Source organism: Anopheles ziemanni (assembly GCF_943734765.1).
Source record: "Anopheles ziemanni chromosome X unlocalized genomic scaffold, idAnoZiCoDA_A2_x.2 X_unloc_15, whole genome shotgun sequence".
Lineage (NCBI taxonomy): Eukaryota > Metazoa > Arthropoda > Insecta > Diptera > Culicidae > Anopheles > Anopheles ziemanni.
Genome location: NW_026689763.1, coordinates 177,728 through 187,500, shown reverse-complemented (window position 1 = coordinate 187,500; position 9,773 = coordinate 177,728). Strand labels below are relative to the sequence as shown.

Below are 9,773 nucleotides of genomic sequence, written 5' to 3'. Positions count from 1 at the left end.
CCCTCTTCTGGACCCTCTCCAGTAGTCGTTGCTCCTCCCTGGTTTCAACACCCTCGTGCCACACCGGTGCACCGTAGCGGAGGATGCTGTTGACGACCGAAACCAGGAGGCGACGCTTCTTGCACTTTGGCCCGCTGTGCCGTCGCATCAGCAGTGCAAGTGCTGTCGCTACTCGAGAAGCCTTTTGAGTGACCTGCTTGACGTGCTCTGACCACTTAAGATTGTGTTTAATGCGCACTCCTAGATATTTGATGTCGGTTGCCGAACGAAGAGGAACGCCGTTGATGTTAACTGGGATGTTCTTGTAATCCTTCTTCTTTTTCGACACCATCACAATATCCGTCTTAGCTGCGGCGAGCTCCAGCTGGTGTTCGCGCATCCAAGCCACAACCCTATTCACAGACTCCTCCGCCAAACTCGCGGCCAGTGCTGGCGTGGGTCCTGGTGCCAGGAGCACGAGGTCGTCAGCGAAGGCGACAAGCTCTACACCGGCGGGCATGTCGATGGACAGGACGGCGTCATACATGGTGTTCCACAGCGTCGGACCAAGTATGGAACCCTGTGGGACTCCCGCCGACAATTCCCGGGTGACCGGACCGTCCGACGTCTCATAAACCAGCAGCCGTCCCCGAAACCAGCTTTCCAGTATCCGCTGCAGGCATGCCGGAACGTGCTTTCCTTGCAGTGCTTTGGCGATGGACCGCCAGCTCGCCGTGTTAAAAGCATTGCGTACATCCAATGACACCACCATCAGACACTTGTTAGCCCTCCGATCCGTCATTCGGTGGGCCATCGCACGCTGGCCGGCCTCCTTAACACGTTCAATCGCCTGTATTGTAGACCTGCCCTTTCTGAATCCATACTGAGACGGCGACAGGCGAGGGTGATCTGGGTCTTCCAGGTGTTCATTTAGGCGATCCAAGATCAGCCGCTCCAAGATCTTGCCTGATCCGTCGAGCATCCCAAGAGGCCGAAAGGATGACGGATCGCCCTGAGGTCTTCCGAACTTGGGTAGCAAAGCAAGTCGTTGTCGCTTCCAGTCAGCGGGAAAGGTGCATTGATCGAAGCACTCCTGGAACACGCGGCGGAACGTCTCCGTGTGCTCGCGAACAGCGACCCTCAGTGCCGCATTGATGATGCCATCGGGTCCCGGGGCCTTAGTGGGCACCATCCGCGCCGCGATCGCCAAGAGCTCCTCATCCGACACCTCCCTCACTGGCTCCTGCGTTGTCTGCCCCCAATCGACCAGATCCGGTGCAGGCCACTCAAAAGTGCCATGATCCGGGAAGAGTTCCGACACGACGTGCTGTAGAATCGCAGGATCTCGCTCCGGGGGGACGCGGCTACCCTTAAGGCGTGACGTTACTACCTTGTAGGCAGTGCCGAAGACGTTGTCCTCAGCTTCCGCAATCATCTCATCAAAGCTACGGTCCTTGCTTGCCTTGATGGCACGGGCGAGTTCCTTCTTACAGCTCCTGTGCCGTTCTCTGGCCAACTCTCGCTGTGCACCGGTTCCGGCGGTCAAAATCGCATCCTCAGATGACTTGCACTGCTCCCTGAGAAGGCCGATTTCCTGCGTCCACCAGTACATTTCCGGTCTCACCAAAAACTGCGCTGGCGGTGCCCTCTGCATCACCTCATCGCAGGCTCTAGTAAGTCCAGCGGTGAGAGTCGCCGGTGATACAGCCGCTTCGGCAAACCCGGAAGCCTGGAGCGCGATCTGGAAGGCTTCGGGATGGAATTGACGCAACTTCCATCTCGGTCCAATCTGCTCGCGTTGTCGCTGCCGGTCGCGATGCTGGTGCTGTTGTTGCGGTTGCCTCTGCTGGTGTGGTGAAGCGCTGCTGACTGGTGTCGCGGATACGCTGAATCTCACGTATCTGTGGTCACTGTTGGTGAAAGTGTCGAGCACCCGCCAGTCGTTACCGGGTTCAATGGCCGGACTGGCGAAGGACACGTCGACCACACTTTCAGTAGCACTGCCGTTGCCGACGAACGTGGGCACACTGCCGCGGTTCAAGATCGCCAGGTCAAGCTGGTCGACGACCTCGGCGAGATCTTCACCACGCGGCTTCGTCCTCGCGCTGCCCCATCGCACGTGCCAGGCATTGAAGTCGCCCGCCAAGACTACGAGGGGGTGTGCTCTGGCCTCGATATCGATCTCGTCGAGCAGCCGCTGGTAGTCCTCGTCCGTCCATCCCGGTGTTGGTGGGGCGTAGCAAGAGATGAAGGTCACCCCCGCCACCTGGACCGACACCAGTCCTACCCTACTTGCCCAGACTCGCTGTATGGGCAAGGCTCCGGTCGTTATAACAGCTGCCTTCGCTGTCGAGTCCACCGCCCAGTTCCCGTTATTGGGTGGAACACGGTAGATCTCCGACGCCAGCACAATGTCGATCCTTTGCTCCCGTGCGGTCTGGAGCATGAGGTCTTGTGCTACCCTGCTGCGCGCCAAGTTGATCTGGAGGATCTTCAACCCAGCGTCACGCCCTCTAACAGTGGTGTTCGTAGCTAGCGGGAACATGACGGCTGGCTACTTCCGCTGCAAACCGGTGAACCTGTCTGATGTTGTCCGGAACACGTAAGGCACTTGGGGCCCGAGCTGCACTCCTTGGCCTTGTGCTGCTTCGAACCGCAACGGAAGCAGCACTTGGAGTAGTCAGGGCCGGTGCACTCGCGAGAGCGGTGCCCCTTGCCAAAGCAGCGGTAGCAGAGCTGCTCTCCTGCAGGGACCGATGCGAGCGCCTGCACGACGCAACTCGTGTTCCCTATGGTGACCCGGTGACCGTCGAGAAGCTGGCACTGCCCGCGCGGCAGCTTAATATGGGCTTTCTGCAGCCCGTCGTACCGCCGCCACAGCCGAACTGCCTCGCCCGGAACCGTGAGCCCCGCCTGTCGCTTAATCGCCGAAATCAAGTCGTCGACAGTCGCCAGCATGTCGATTCCTGTGATCGCGGCCGTCTGCTTGTCGACAAGGAGGTGGGCCACTCCATCCTCCTTGATGGCTTCGCTGACATCGGCCAGCACACTCTCGCAGTCCGTGTTCGGCTTCAGCCACAGCGACAGCTTCCGCTCCCCTGTGCGGCAAACCCTCGCCACGAACTGATCCACATTGGTCTTGGAACGCACTGCCTTGTATGTGTCGAGGAAGGCCTTGCCCTCGTTGGCCTCGAGGACGATCACCGCAGGCCTCTCCACTTTAGCAGCGCTCTTTCCCGCTTTCTGTGGTGCTGCTCTCTTGTCTCCCTTGGCCACGACTTTAGCAAAGGATGCTGGTTGCGCATGCATCTTGGTTGCCACAGCCGCTGCTTTCTTTACCTTCGGTTTTGGCTTTCCTGGAGCCATGGCCTGGGACAAGACGGCCTCGACCGGGATCTCGGGGACATCAGGCGTGATGACTTCGTTCATGCCCGTCGGTTCGCCCTCTTTTTTCTTGCCGCGCCTTGCCCGGGTCCGCTTTCGTTTGGGAGTGTCGCCAGGTGGATGCTGGCTTTGCCCAACAGCACTGGAGTCGACGACATGTTGTTGTTGCTGCTGCGTAGCTACCGCCAACTCTCCCATCGAGTGGAGTCCACTTTGGAGCAGCATAAGTTCTCTTTCGCTGGCTGCCGCACGCTCACGAAGGCTAATGTTGTCTCGCTTCAGCTCCTGATTTTCACGAGACAACAACTTCAGCTTTGTCTTCAGCTCCGCGTCGCCATCCTTTGCCGTCGCCCGGCCCGTCTCCATCTCGCTAACCTTAGCGAGGAGAGTCTCGACGGTTGCCCGGAGCTCCCTCAACTCGCTGCTGAGGCTTGCGATAGTCGGCTCCTGCTGCGGGACTTCGGCCACCTGCTGGACGACGGTTGAGTTGAGCTCGTCCTCGTCGCTCTCCTCTGAAATCTCCATATCACTGGCTAGCAGGGCCATCCGCTGCACCACCACCACCGGCCGAGTGGGCGTCGCAGTCGATGGCGCGACACTGCCTCCCTTTCGCTGCCGAGTCAACGGCAGCGCAACCGATGATGTCATCACTTTGTCCCCGTCGTCCTTCGGCGATGGCGCGGTAGCGTCGCAGGTGGACCGGAGCCTGACGGACCGACGCGTCGAAGGCTCCCCCGATGCCTGCTCCATTCCCCTACTGCAACCCTGAAAATCGCTGTGGGCAGTGGGTTAGGTTGCGGAGAGCCAGGGTGGAGTGTCTGGGAAGGGAAGGTGGGAAGGGGAAGGGGAGTGGAGGAAGGCCAAGTACCGGTGCGAAATAGAAACTCCAACAAATAAAAGGCCAAACCGATCTTTTTCCCCTTTCCAAATCTGAACTTATATCTCAGTTCTTCTCTGCGATCAGGTGCCGCCTGGTTGACAAATCCGCAAACCGCCAGCCGATACACTCGCCATAAAACTCAGAGTGCCGCCTGGTTGTGATAACCGGTGATCTCCACCAGCCGAGACACTTGATGAACTGAAGGCGCCGCCTGGTTGTGACGTTGAAAAGCTCAGCACCAGTGCCGCCGCCTGGTAACAGTGTTCGAAATCTCCGTGAGCCGAGACACCCGCCACGACCCGAAGCGCCGCCTGGTGGCAATGCTGGCAATCCGCTGGTACTGGTGGCGCCGCCTGGCGGCCAACCTCGGAACCAAGTTTAGCCGAGACACACTGAAATATTTCACCGGGATGATCGAACCTCGAAATTTTTCAGCCGAGACACATGAAACATTTCACTCTTAGCCGAGACACCTTGAAAAGTTTCACTGAAACATTTCAACCGGATGGTTGGTCCATGAAATATTTCAGCCGGGACACTTGAAACATTTCACCCCCAGCCGGGACACCTATCCGGGACACACTGCCGCCAACGGTCAATTAAAAATACCGGCCAATTTGGATAACCGGCCAATTTGAATTACCGACCGATTTGAATTAACGGCCACTTCAAACCAACGGCCACCGACTCCACCAACGGTCAATTTGAACGACCCGAAAATCCGGCACCAACGGTCCTTTTTTGAAAAACTGGATCAGATGACACGGAGCCCGATTCGGCTTAGGTGAAATCGCTCGGATCTTCGAGTCCGAATCCGGCTGGAAAATGGACGATCGAATCTTCACCTGCCAAAATTTTTGCACCGCGTGCTTTCACTTTATTTACACTTATTTTGCGCTGAATTCGTCTTTTTTCATACGGTTTTCTCTGACTTTCGTTTTAAAACACCATCTGTCATCTAAAAAACCACATCCGGCCAGGATCCGGACACTTTTTTAACCGAAAAACACGTAGTCCCAAATGGGGCTACGCCCCGGGCCGCTCTCCATACAAAATGTAAACAAACACTTTTCTTTCTTATTTTTCGTTGAAATCGATGATTTTAATGCGGTTTTCACTACTAATCTGTAGATTGGCACTAGTTTTAACGATTACAACAAACTTTCGTGGGTTCTTTAAACTTTTTACGCGAAATTTTTATGAAAAACACGGAGCGACGCTCAGCACGTGTTGACACTACAGCGTTTGACAGCTCACACAGGGATAACTGGCTTGTGGCCGCCAAGCGTTCATAGCGACGTGGCTTTTTGATCCTTCGATGTCGGCTCTTCCTATCATTGCGAAGCAAAATTCACAAAGCGTAGGATTGTTCACCCTTTCAAGGGAACGTGAGCTGGGTTTAGACCGTCGTGAGACAGGTTAGTTTTACCCTACTGGTGTGCAAGTACTATCTCAATGGAATTCCTGTGCAGTACGAGAGGAACCACAGGTACGGACCAATGGCTCAATACTAGTCCGAGCGGACTTTGGTATGACGCTACGTCCGTCGGATTATGCCTGAACGCCTCTAAGGTCGTAACCGAACCAGGCTGGTAGTATATGTATAGGAGTCGTTAGCTAGATGGCTAATAACATCACGAGACCGGATTGAGTCTTCTATAGACTCTTTCCATTTATTGGAAACCCTCAAACTGAGCCTATCGCGAGTGCGCTCGCCGAAGTACCTGAAGTGGGAAAAGGCGTTGTGCTTGCCGATCTTCCAAGAATAGTTTCGACTCCTAAGACCACCCGAAAACGACGGGTTTGCAGGCTGGGCGCTACGCATTGAAGAGAGATGTACATTTCGATCCTTTCAGGCGACCCATGCTTGGTGGTTGTGTGCGGTGTGCTCCCCCCGGGGGGCACATGCGGCATACCGTGTGTGGACTAGTTGGACCCACCCTTGCGGTGGACCGACCGGTCAGTGGTGTTTGCGGGTTAACACATGCGAGCGTTGCGGCCCAGAGGCCTTACCGCCTTTCACTGCGGGTTCGTCAAGAACTTGGAGATGGTCGCAACGCATCGGGTCCTCCCGGGGTACTTGGTGTTTGGATGCTGGCTTGGTGATTAAACACTTGATATTCCATCTTCGGATGAATTTCGGGTGTCACCTGTTGCCTAAGACCACTTGCATGTTTAGCTCGCCGTGGGGTAGCAAGCGTTGTGATCTAATGGCCTTACCGGGCAAACACTTTCGGTTCGTCAAGGACTTGGAGTGCCGGGACGGGTTGGCGGATCCATCACTCTGAGTATGCCGGGTTGATACTTGGGGTTGGTTTGGTTTTGGTGACCCAATACTAGATGTACCATCTCGGTGGTATGTCAGTATCACCTATACTCCAGACCACTTGCATGGTTAGCAAGCGTTGTGATCTAATGGCCCAACCGGGCAAACACTTTGGGTTCGCAAGGACTTAGAGTGCCGGGACGGGTTGGCGGATCCAACACTCTGGGTACCTCCGGGTACTTGGGGTTGGTTGAGGACTTGGTGAACAAACACTTGATATACACTCTCCGGATGTACTTCGGGTGTCACCTGTTGTCCGAGGCCACTTGCATGGTCGCAAGCGTTGTGATACAATGGTCCTACCGGGCAAACACTTTGGGTTCGCAAGGACTTGGAGTGCCGGGACGGGTTGGCGGATCCAACACTCTGGGTACCTCCGGGTACTTGGGGTTGGTTGAGGACTTGGTGAGCAAACACTTGATATACGTTCTTCGGATGTACTTCGGGTGTCACCTGTTGTCCGAGACCACTTGCATGGTCAACGGTTGAGGTGGTGATGGCGGGTCGGTGCTGTAGGGTGCCGGCCTGTTGGCTGCCTTGGCCGGGTTGGTTGGTTAACACTTGATTGAGCTTGCACCCGAGGGTAATGGCACTTGAAGGTGGGTACCGGCTGGCTGACCTGGTGTGATGGTTGGTTGGTGAACACTTGGCGGTACTTGCACTTGGCTGTGCTTGGACTTGAAGGTGGGATCCGGCTGGCCTAGGCCATTGGTGGTTGGTTGGTGGGTTAGCCCTTAGCTGGGCTGGCTGGCTGGCTGGCCATCGGTGGTGTGGTGTGGTGTGTTGGGCGGTTGGTGAACACTTGGCGGTACTAGCACTTGGCTGTGCTTGGACTTGAAGGTGGGATCCGGCTGGCCTAGGCCATTGGTGGTTGGTTGGTGGGTTAGCCCTTAGCTGGGCTGGCTGGCTGGCTGGCCATCGGTGGTGTGGTGTGGTGTGGTGTGTGGAGTCGAGCATCGCGCGCCGTTGCCTTCTTCGGAGTGTTGTGGGTACGCTAGTGCTTGCAGTGCAAAGAGGTTGGTGATGGAGTAACATTGCCTTCACCATGGAGTTGCGGGTACTTAGGTACTTGCAAGGAGATGGTGGTTTGGTGGTGTTGCGTGTGTGGTGTTCGATTAGAAAGATATAATTTCTAAGTCCGGATTAGTGCTGTCAGTGGGGCCGCCGCTAACAGGTCCTGCACGGCTACCGTGGGGCTTGACTTGGCGCTATTCCGGACTTGGGGCGATCACGATGTCCCCGTGCGGGACTTAGAAGATGGAAGAACACAAGTACCCTTATCCCATGACTTGTGAGTGATTGGCATACGTTACCACATGAAGAGAAAAATTGGCCCGGATCCATATTATATGAACAGAAAAATCGGCTAAGTCCCGGATCCATATTATATGAAGGGAAAAATCGGCTAAGTCCCGGATCCATATTATATGAAGAGAAAAATCGGCTAAGTCCAGGATCCATATTATATGAAGGGAAAAATCGGCTAAGTCCCGGATCCATATTATATGAAGAGAAAAATCGGCTAAGTCCAGGATCCATATTATATGAAGAGAAAAATCGGCTAAGTCCAGGATCCATATTATATGAAGAGAAAAATCGGCTAAGTCCAGGATCCATATTATATGAAGAGAAAAATCGGCTAAGTCCAGGATCCATATATAATAACCTTATAATCGGCTTAGTCCAGGATCCATATTACATGAAGAGAAAAATCGGCTAAGTCCAGGATCCATATATATTAACCTAATAATCGGCTAAGTCCAGGATCCATATAATATGAAGAGAAAAATCGGCTAAGTCCCAGATTGGGTCTGTCAGAAATACACTTCCAAGTTACCACACAAGCAAGCAAGATGGCCTAGTGACGGAACCATATAATATGAAGAGAAAAATCGGCTAAGTCCGAGATTGGGTCGGTCGGAAATACACTATCAAGTTACCACACAAGCAAGCAAGATGGCCTAATGATGGATCCATATAATATGAAGAGAAAAATCGGCTAAGTCCAAGATTGGGTCTGTCAGAAATACACTATCAAGTTACCACACAAGCAAGCAAGATGGCCTAGTGATGGATCCATATTATATGAAGAGAAAAATCGGCTAAGTCCGAGATTGGGTCGGTCGGAAATACACTATCAAGTTACCACACAAGCAAGCAAGATGGCCTAGTGATTGATCCATATAATATGAAAAGAAAAATCGGCTAAGTCCAAGATTGGGTCTGTCAGACATACACTTTCAAGTTACCACACAAGCAAGCAAGATGGCCTAGTGATTGATCCATATGATTTGAAGAGAAAAATCGGCTAAGTCCGAGATTGGGTCTGTCAGACATACACTACCAAGTTACCTTACAAGCAAGCAAGATGGCCTAATGATGGATCCATATGATATGAAGAGAAAAATCGGCTAAGTCCCAGATTGGGTCTGTCAGACATACACTTTCAAGTTACCACACAAGCAAGCAAGATGGCCTAGTGATTGATCCATATGATATGAAGAGAAAAATCGGCTAAGTCCGAGATTGGGTCTGTCAGACATACACTTCCAAGTTACCACACAAGCAAGCAAGTTACCACATGAAGAGAAAGCCGGCAAAGTCCGGGAATGTTACCACATGAACTGGAAAATGGGCAAAAACCTACCTTCACAGGCAACGTGAATAACTAAGGCTGTAGACATCGGATCGACAAGCCAAAGACTGATATGGAAAGGAAATGAGTAGTACTAGCTTTCCTGAGAGTTGCAGAGCTTAGACTGCATATGAACGAAAGTTATTAAGCGTCAAAGTCAGAGAAGTTACCCAAAGGAACACAAGTTCCAACTTAGAGCATGTATACCGCCTAGACGGTAAGAGGTACGGCCAGGCTGAGGAATAAGGAAATGTTGACCAACATGTTCCCTAACTATCCCCCGAAGACCGCAAAGCAATCCAACATCAACCAAGAAAGTTATAGCCCGATCAAGGAAACACCTACTTTGCACCGATATTGCACCAAATACATGTACCAAGCACCTTCGGTTGCATACCTGCAGGGGCTTACCATAGTAGGCCATGGAAGACCGATATACCGAACATAATCACTTTCTATCTCCTCGGGTGTTTGAGATAGCGCTTTGCGGTACAAGAACGAAAGTTAGACTATATCTTGGTGCATCTTTTTGCCCAAGATCACAAGACCCTATCTACCAAGGCAAGAAA

At 53.3% G+C, this 9,773-nt stretch overlaps 1 pseudogene; it reads left to right on the top strand.

Moving 5' to 3' along the window:
* LOC131291807 (large subunit ribosomal RNA) overlaps positions 1-6,123 on the top strand; it is an 11,044-nt pseudogene extending 4,921 nt beyond the window's left edge.
* The last annotated feature ends 3,650 nt before the right edge of the window (positions 6,124-9,773 follow it).